Below are 9,997 nucleotides of genomic sequence, written 5' to 3' on the forward strand. Positions count from 1 at the left end.
AAGCAATATAAGAATATATACAATATTATTGGATACAGTGAATTAAGGCATAACATTTTAAAAGATCCATGGAAAAGATGCATATTTGTTATGTTGGTGTTTGTATAATATGATATGTGAATATAGATTACAGTATAATATAGGCTACGCTACTGTATACGTATACGATATACCAAAGTGTAGGCTAACCTAATTCTTGTTTGTTATTCAATTTCTCTTTATATTGAATTATCATAATTAACTCTGCATGAACCTCCAGAGTAAGCTGATATTAATAATTACTATACTGTGTATGTATAAAGTATACTTTATAGTGTAGGCTAGGCTACCATATATGTATACATGGTACCAAATACCCTAGTGTAGGTTAGGCTATATTCAAGATACATTTTTCCCAACAAACGATGGTTTTTTTGGAACCTAACTCCATCATGAGTAGGATAATATGTGTATAAGCATTTTTAGTTTTTTTTAGTGTTTGAACTATCAAAATAGGACTTCTAAGTGTTTTTAGAAGGGTTCTAAGTATTCGCGGGGCCTTTCTTAGGACTTGTTTGGCGACAAGTTTCAAACCCTCAGCCACTCTCTCTCCTCCTTCGCAGTTTAGCCGTCCTAGGCAGAGGAGGCGCGGGGTTTGTCAAGATGACCGTCTCTGTAGCGTGAAGAAGGCCTTCAAGAAGGTTAACACCTGGATGGAAGAAGGAAGACCCAAACAAGACTTCTTTTGCCCTGCCTCCGTCCAAGCTGAGCGGCAGGAGGCAGGTATGTGGTAGAGACCGGGGGGAGGGCGTGGCTCAAGAGTTCCTTGGTGTCCCAGGAACTCCCGCTAGCTTGAGTCGTGCGCCTAGAGGTCTCCTGCTTCGGCTGCCAAAGTGTCTGGACTATGTCGGAGGCGGATCACGTTTGAAAGGACTGTTCCGAACCATGGAAGTCTTCAATTTCCTGGACTGGTGTTTGGGGGCTCTAGATGTCAGGTTTGAGTCCCGACTCGATCTGCCTGGGAGCTGTCAAGCGTGTTGAACTGCATGGACAAGGCAGTCAGGAGTTCTTCGGAGGAACTGGCTTCCCTCTTTTGTCTGAGCCTCTTGAAGAAGAGAGGGCCTTGTACTCATAACTTTACAGCCTATGGCCCTACCAATAGCGGCCATACTGCGATTGAAAGCACCAGCTACCGTGCGATCCGCGAGTTAAGCAACGTTAGGTCTGGTCAGTACTTGGATGGGTGACACCTGGGAGCACCAGATGCCTTTGGGTCATGCTTTTGCAAAGTCAGTTTCTCCGTCGCAGAGGGCTTTGCTGTTCTCCCCGTTTTCGAGCCATCTCTTCCCCCCAGTCCTTGTTCAAGGATCTCTCCTCCAGCTTGAAGGAGGCCACTCAAGACCTCTTGGCCCACTCGTCAAGACGCCCGGCAGTCCCTTTGATGTCGTTGTCGGGTCAGACCTCCAGGAAGTAGAAGCCCTTTCGTGGAGGAGCTTCTTCCTCGAGATCTTCTCCCCAAGATAGGAGTCTTTTCAGGCGGAGCCCGCCTAAACAGCAGAACGGAAGTGATTTGGCGCCTCCAGACACCTGTAGGAGCCAGGCTTCTTTCGTTTGCGAGAGCCTGGAGAGCAAGAGGGGCAGACACCTGGTTCCTTGAAGTTATCGAGAGAGGATACAAGATCCCCTTTCTCGACTCACCACTTCTGTGCACGTCGCCCAGGGATCTGTCGTCCTCATTCCATCAAGAGAAGCAACAGATCCTTTTCGAGCTATTAGAGCAAATGCTCGAGAAAGAGCTGTGGAGCAAGTCCTGGAGCTGGACTCTGATTCTACATCCGACTGTTCCTAGTTCAGAGAGCAGTCGGGAGAGTTGAGACAGTCCTTGATGTCAGTAGACTGAACGCTTCATGGTGAAGGAGAAGTTCCGCGATAGAGCGTCCCAGTCTGTTTTAGGAGCATTAAGACCAGGAGATTCGATTAATTCGCTCTGGACTTACAGGCCCAGCTTACTTTCACGTTCCCATACATCCCCAGTCGAGAAGTATTTGAAAGGGTTTGTACTAGGACAGTGTTTCAATGCAGGCGCTCTTTGCTTCGGGCTAAGCACAGCTCCCATGATCTTCACGATTATCATGAAATGTGGCGAGATGGCTTCATGGCGAATTGCGTATCTCGCTTTACCTGGCGATTGGCTCATCAGGAGCCTCTTCACAGTCAAGGTGTCTGGAGGACCTGAATGCGAGGTGGTTGACAAAGTCCTAGGACTTACAGTGAGCGAAGAAGAGCTCATCACAGTCGGCGCGGTCCGCCGTCTATCTGGGATTCAGATGGTTTCGGTAGCACCTGAAACATCCAGGAGCGTCAGTAGCAATGCTTAGAAAAGTCTCATCCTTCCTAGGAAGGAAATATGCTCAGTGAGGGAGATGGGCCGAGTTTGCTGGGACCATTTCCTCTCTGGGAGAAAGTTTGTTTCCTAGGAGGGCTTGCATCTCAGGCCGCTCCAGTTTTCCTGGCGGAAAACTGAATGAACAAGGGAGAATCTAAGGAGACCCTGAAGATCTCTGCGTTCAAGATTCACTGAGGTAGTGGCTCGACCCTCGAGGTTGGCAGAAGGGGTTTCTCTATGCCTTCAGAGCCCGACCTGGGTGTTGTTTTTCCCCTACGCTCCCAGGGAGGGATGGGAGCAACACTGCAGGAGGGGAGAAAGTGTCAGGCACCTGGAGGAGAGGGGAACAGGTGTCTGGCACCCATCAATCTCTCAAGGAATTGGGGGCGATCCTGCTGTTTTCAATCCTTGAGCTAAGTGTCAGGCCGGAGATCGTACAAGTAAATTCAGACAACTCCACAGCCCTGGCATACCTCAAGAAACAGGGAGGAACTCGTTCCCGGTCCCTGTTCGCCCTGGCGAAGGAGATCCTGCTTTGGGCCCATGCGCGGGGGATCACGATCCTTACGAGGTTCGTTGCAGAATATCCGCGCGGACCTTCTCGGTCGACAGCGGCAGCTTCTACCGACCGAGTGGACCCTTCACGAGGAAGTATGTCAGGAGCTGTGGAGGTTATGTGGGCGTCCTTGGTAGATCTGCTCAAGGCAGCCCCATTCGAAAGGTACCTCAAAACTTCCCGCTCTGAGTCTAACTGCATTCAGACTATCAGCGACAACACTTCCACGATCTCTTGAGATCCTTTGAGACTGTCAAGGTACCTCATTTTCAGGGCGCCTCCCTGGAACCTGGATGTAAATCCTAAATTTTTTATCAAATACCTTCGAGCCTCTTTCTTGGGCGTCTCAAGAATGCTTGACAAGGAAAATTTCCTAACTTTCTCTGCTACGAGAGAGTTAGTAGACTTCAAGCTATCAATAATCCTGTAGGTTTTGGGGCCATAATGCAGTATGTTCTCTAAGCCGTGTGTTCTTGCTAAGCGAACCCGTCACCCCTTGGCCCAGGACCTTGAGATTAGGGTATGACAAGAATTCTCGGACATGAACCAGAAAGAGTCATGTGGCCTGTCAGGGCTCTCAGATTTTGTTGCAGAAGACTCAGGAAAGTCGAGGTCAGCCGGACAGTCTGTGGTGCTCTGTCAAGAGGCGGTTACCTCTCTTTCTAAGAATGCACTGGCGTTACTTTTAGAAGCACCATTTTAGGCCTTTGCTCGTGTTCAAGACAGTGACTTGAGTCTTTTGAAGTTAAGGCTCACGAAGTTAGAGCCATTGCAACCTCGGTGGCTTTCCAGAAGAACATGTCCCTTTGCGATCTTCTGGGTACCACCTTCTGGCGAAGCAATTCGGTGTTCGCTTCACATTACTTGCGGGCGTGGCTGACACTGATCTGCGTCCCTTGGCCCAGGACCTGTTATCACTTCTGCAGACACAGTGTTGCGGGCAGGGAGGCGATGCCTCATCCCCTATCCTTTAGAGGTTAGGAAGTATATTTTAATCTTGATTTTGTTTTTTTACGTCAGGTCGGTCCATAGCAGCCTAGGCCTGGACCTCTAGCCAGGACTCCCAGGACAGGGAGAGGGCATGTGAAAGCCGCAAGAGGGTTACGGGGGCTTCCCCCGATCTGGCGTCCCTTCGGCAGGACCTGTTGACGCTCTAGGTCAGGTGGTTAATTCGTTGCTCCTTTGCCCCCTCACAGCATGGCCTTATGATCTAGTCCCATTGTGGTCACGCCCCCGTGGACAGATCATCTAGAACTCACCAGCTATATAGGTCACTACCTTGCTGGAGATAGTAAAGCAAGCAGGCTTGGTGACAGTAATCACGAAGTCAGCTATGCTAACATGGGGCCTGGACCTCTGTGGACTCCCAGGACCAGGGAGAGGGCATGTCAGAAAACATAAGTTGGTTCACGGGGGACTTCCACCGATCTGGCGTCCCTTCCAGGCAGGTCCTGTTGATACTCAGGTCAGGTGGTTGAGTCGTTTGCTCCTTTTTGCTCTCAGTATGGTCTGTAGTCTAGTCCCATTGTGGTCATGCCCCGTGGACAGATCATCTAGAACCTCACCAGCTATATGGTCACTATTGCACTGAGACTAGCAATGCAAAGCAAGCAGGCTTGGTGACTGTAATCACGAAGTCAGCTATGCTAACAAGTAAGGAACCAAGGCGTCAATCGCCTGCATATATTTGTTTCCTAAATCTATTCTGTCTCTTCCCACCTCCAATGGGTAGGATTAACTCTATATATAACATCTGACAGGTAAGTTGCATAGACAAAATGATATTTTAATGATAAAAATAAAGTTTGTTCATACTTACCTAGCAGATATAACTATAATATCGTGCCCACCCTCCTCCCCTCCAGGAGACAGTGGCACTAGAAAATCTGAATAGAAAATGGGAATGGTTCCTGATACGCCTCCCAGCGGTGAAGATGGGTATTAACCACCTGGCCCCACTGCGTGTGCAGTTTGGAATTCTGTCGGACTTGGAGAATACAGCTATATATATATGCCAGGTAAGTATGAACAGAGCTTTATTTTATCATTAAAATGTATTTATTTGTTTTGTATAGTAAATAAATTTTTTTAAATAATGATACATAATTTCAAATATCAATAAGATTAATAGATTAAATAATAATAATAATAATAATAATAATAATAATAATAATAATAATAGTAAAAGCTATATTACAAATTCGTGTGTGATACTGTACTCATTTTAGAAATATGAAACATATCTTTCTCTTTTGTAGAAGCTTGAGCATAAAGCTGTCAGACATGTTGATTGATTATGGCAGAGGTGTTGCTGATTAGTGGGTCAAAAGATTTCTTACATAATTCTCTCTCTCTCTCTCTCTCTTTTGGGTAGTCGGTAGAGTTGTTGGCAGCTGCTTGCTAAGCTAGGCCCGAGTTCAGTCTCCGTCCGGCTAATGAAGAATTAGAGGTATTTCTAGTGATAGAAATTCATTTCTACGCTATAATGTGATTGATTCACAATAAGCTGTGGAGTCCCATTGCTAGAGTAACCAATTGGTTCTTAGCCATAAAATAAGTCTAATCCTTCCAGGCCAGCCTAAAGGAGGCTGTTAATCAGCTCAGTGGTCTGAAGTAAAACTAAGGTATACCTCTCTCTCTCTCTCTCTCTCTCTCTCTCTCTCTCTCTCTCTCTCTCTCTCTCTCTCTTGTAGTTAGCGCAACCTATGTATTACTGTTTCTCTGCATGTCTAACTGTACAGTAGATAATTTAAATTAATTAAATTTACCACCATCCACCAAACTATGCAAATGCTCTGTTCTAAAATAGACATAGAGCATTTCAGAACAAAGAAAGAGACAGAATGAAGAAGTTTTTTTAAAAACAGGGCTGAAGACTTCACAAAAATAGATCGGTGGAATGGGAAGAGAGGGGAAATAGGATACTAATCTTTACATTTATCCTATATTTTTTACGTCAACTATTTATTTCTTTTTTTAAGGGTAAGGTATTAAGCTAACTTTTAAATGACATTACAGTAACTTGATTTCATTTTAAAAGTTAGTTTAATACTAATTTCCATGTTTGAAATCTAACGTAAAGAATAACATCGCTCTGTCTCTCTCTCTTGTATTTATTCACTCTGTCTCATAATAATTCATAAATTGTTTAGCAGTATTTCAAGTTGCACAATCTCTCGTGTGTGTGTTATTCTCGCTGTCTCAATAATAATTGATAAATAATTTCACTCTCTTAAGTAAGGACAACCCTTATCTCTCTCTCTCTCTCTCTCTCTCTCTCTCTCTCGTTCATAGTTAGCACTCACACATTTTTCAACTTATTATTTCTCTCTACTTCTTTACCTGCTCTGATAGATAGTTTAAATTATTTCTGTATGCATTCTTTACCTATACAGTAGATAGTTTAAATTGATCTAATTTACCTGTGCCATCTACGGAGTGTAAATGTAGCTAGTGTAATAAATCGTTCTAAAACATGAGTCCATAATGTAGAGTTGTATTAGTCAAATAAAGCACTGTTTGTTCATGAAAAAGCATTTAAGGACAAGAAGAGATGCAGAATAAAGTTATTAAAGAGAGTTGAGAAGACCTCTAAAAGTAAATCGTCGGAAGGAGAGAGACAGAAATTCTCTTCCAACTCTCTATATTTTCATGTTCAAGCATTTATTTCTTTTTTTAAGGGTAATGTATTAAGCTAACTTTTAAGTGAAATTACAGTAACTTTAATTTCATTTAAAAGTTAGCTTAATAATTTGGGACCATGATTAGGGTCATATTTAGTGTTTAAACTTTAGTATTTTTAGAGACCATGCCAAACTTACGCCAAAATTCCAAGTTGCGCGGGGTGTGAGTTCTGAACCTAACCTTGATAAGTTTGGTGTGTGACTGTATGTAGAGGTGGTAGTTTGTCTTTAGTATTGTACTATCGGTTATGGGCTTCGACTCAGGCGCAGGAGTCACTAGCACTGCAGAAATAGTCCTTTCCTTGTAAAGGTTCCTCTGACAGGTCTCACTCACGAGGGCCTTACACCTTGTGGTTCAATGTCTACTGACAGTACTTGCAGTAAGGATCACACAGCAGGAAGGAATGTTGAAGGTTTTTTCCCTCATTAAAAGCTTTTAGTTAAACGGCTGAACACTGTTTCTCGGCTAAGCTAACCACCATCTTCATTCTCTGTGTGGTAGTCAGCCTAACTTTAACAGTAGGTAAGATTCATTCTAAATACAGTGGACCCACTTTTCCCGATTCACTTTATCGCAGATTTTTCTAGAACATGTCTCTCACTTTTATGTGGGAACTTTCGCAGTTTGGAGATCACCTGCGGACTGTATCTCTAAAACTATCACTAGTTCGCATTTTTGCACTTACTAAATTAGGCGGTGCAGACGTGAAATAGGCAATTATAAGCATTTTAGTTAAGGGGCACATGGTGTTTTTCAGTTATAAACAGTTACAAGTGATTTCAGAGGGTATTTTGTGTATCTGCAATGGGTTCTGGAACCTATCCCCACGAAAAAGTGGGGGAGCACTGTAATGAGAATTTTCATGACTAAATTATTATTTGGATACTTACCTACTGGCCAAAGCAGAAACCCACCCAGCCTCCCCACATCCTAGTGCAGTGGTCTTCAAACTTTTTAAGACCATGGCCCACTTTAGGCATTTCCAAATATTCGTGGCCTACTACCCTTCAGATTTAGCATATAAATTATGTTCATAATAAAACATACGATACCAGGTCCTTAAGGAACTTTATTACATTTTCTTAACATGTTCAAACAGAATTTTCATAAATGCATTATATGGTAAATGTATCTAAGAAATTTTACAAGAAAGTTAAAATAATAAATCAGAAATCAATGACTGAACTTTTGATTTTTTGTAAATAAAAATCATATATACTGACCTTACGGCTTGAAACATTGTAAGATAAACATACAACACAACTTCTCTGCTGTTTCATGGTAACCACTGGCTCAGGTAAGGCAGCTAATGAGATAAGATATGCTTGTTTCATATCTAAAAGCTTATCAAATCGGGGGAGAATTTTGGACAAGGCACATCGCATGTCATCCTCCACCTCTAAGCGGTTTCTTGCTTTTGTTTAGATTTGGAAGTAAGGGAGAAAAGCCACAGTTCACATAAGCGAGTGGAGGAGAAAGGTAGAAGTGTTTTAGCGCACGCTGCCACCAATTCTAGGGGTATGGTGCACTTGCTTGAGCCCAAATTCCTGTACAGAGCTCTTTTTGCAAACACTTTATACAGAATCAAATTTCATTTCAAGTATTCATCTTGAGTCAGGGTCTGTACAGAATCTGGCTCAATAGTAAATGGATCTGCTATAAATGACAGCTCTATGGACTCAAGATCAGGGAAGTATCTGGAAAATTCTTGACCCAAATTTTGAAGGTGGTTAATTCTTTCATTTGGAAACAGGATCTAATTCTTTTCACCTTAACCTTCACAAAAATTCTGAACATTTATAAAATTACGAACGCTAATTTCCTAACCGGTTCTGGATCTTAGCAATGAAGGCACGCAATGAGTCAACAAAATGAATTACAGTTTTGTCTTTACACTGAAGTTTCAGATTTTTATTTCTTTTGTTTTTATTTTATTTTCTTATTTTTTATATAGTTAATTTATTTTTTATTATAATCTAGTTAAATGTCAGTGGCCCACCTGAAAACCAGGCCACCACAGCCACCAGTGGGCCATGGCCCACGGACAGATCACTGTCTAGTGGATGGTCAGGAAGAATTTTGACAAAGAATGTAAGCATTCCAAGGCCACTTGGTGAAACAGGTGATTACATAGACAGTCCTAGCAAGGTTAGCCAAGTGTTATTTTGATTTATTTTGATTTTTGAACACCAGTCACTTTTAATGGCGCAAAGATATGACTAACTGGGTGAGTATCAAATGAATTCATTTATCACAAATTTTAAGTAATCTGTTTATAGAAATCTCTTAATCTTCTCTATACTCTCCAAATGATAGAAGAGTAGTTCTCCCAAAAAAGAGATTTTGACAAGGAAAAATCTATTTCTGAGAGACCTGTGTCACCAGTGAAATATCCCTTTCAGCACTTATTTCTAGGTAAAGCTATTGCTAAACATACCAGAAAAGCTAAAAGCTAAGCAGGGTTACTACAGTGCGGGCTCCATGATATGGAGTCGTGTATGAGAAAGGGTGAATGTCACAATCACAGGCCTCCGCCCTGTAAACGTCCCAATGTCAAAAGTCCCACGAGTGAGTGCGTTACAAACCGGCACCACTCTACGGACTATAAACAAACGGCGTCACCAACATTCCACATTAGCACCCCACACTGGAATGGTATTTTACCAGGGGGAAAGAAGGAGTCATGAAGTGCGGGTGACAGGTCTCTCCCAGGAAATAGATTTTCCTTTGTCAAAATCCTTTTCTGGGTTTCCATTTCTGTGTCACCCGGTGAAATAATAACAGAGAAATCAAAAATACCATCCTGGAAACAAAAGGAGACTTCAGCAGAGGAAATGGCAAACTAAATTTCCACAAGAGTTTTAATTATCCCAGTAGCAAGATGTGGTATTAAGATATAATAATGATATAATAAATATACTTAGTTTTAATGCAATATTAATGGTACATGAACACAAAACCATATTAGATTAAAGAGTACATAAGAAATTACTGATTAGAGTACTAATCATATACTTAAAACTAAGGTGGGGAAACTATGTCCCTAAGATAATACATGTAACATTTAAATTAAACAAATAGATAGAGACAAAACTGTGACATGGTCGGAGAAGGCTGTGAAACATGCTGACCTGGAGATGACCTAAGAGATAAATGAGGCAGGTAGGAGGGAGAGAGTGACTGAGTACAAGAAGGAGATAAATTGAGGGAACTATGTTCCTGCGCCACTATGGTAATTTCAGAGCTTCTAGTGATTTCAGGTAGTGGTGTTTAAAAACTACGAAGTCCTCGAAATTCATATAATGAAAATAGTTAGTGGAGGTGGCCCACTGCTCTAATGTCATGTACTTTTGGGGACTGAATCTGGGGTTTGCATGTTTAATGAGAGAATA

This window comes from Macrobrachium rosenbergii, chromosome 56 (genome assembly GCF_040412425.1).
Source record: "Macrobrachium rosenbergii isolate ZJJX-2024 chromosome 56, ASM4041242v1, whole genome shotgun sequence".
Lineage (NCBI taxonomy): Eukaryota > Metazoa > Arthropoda > Malacostraca > Decapoda > Palaemonidae > Macrobrachium > Macrobrachium rosenbergii.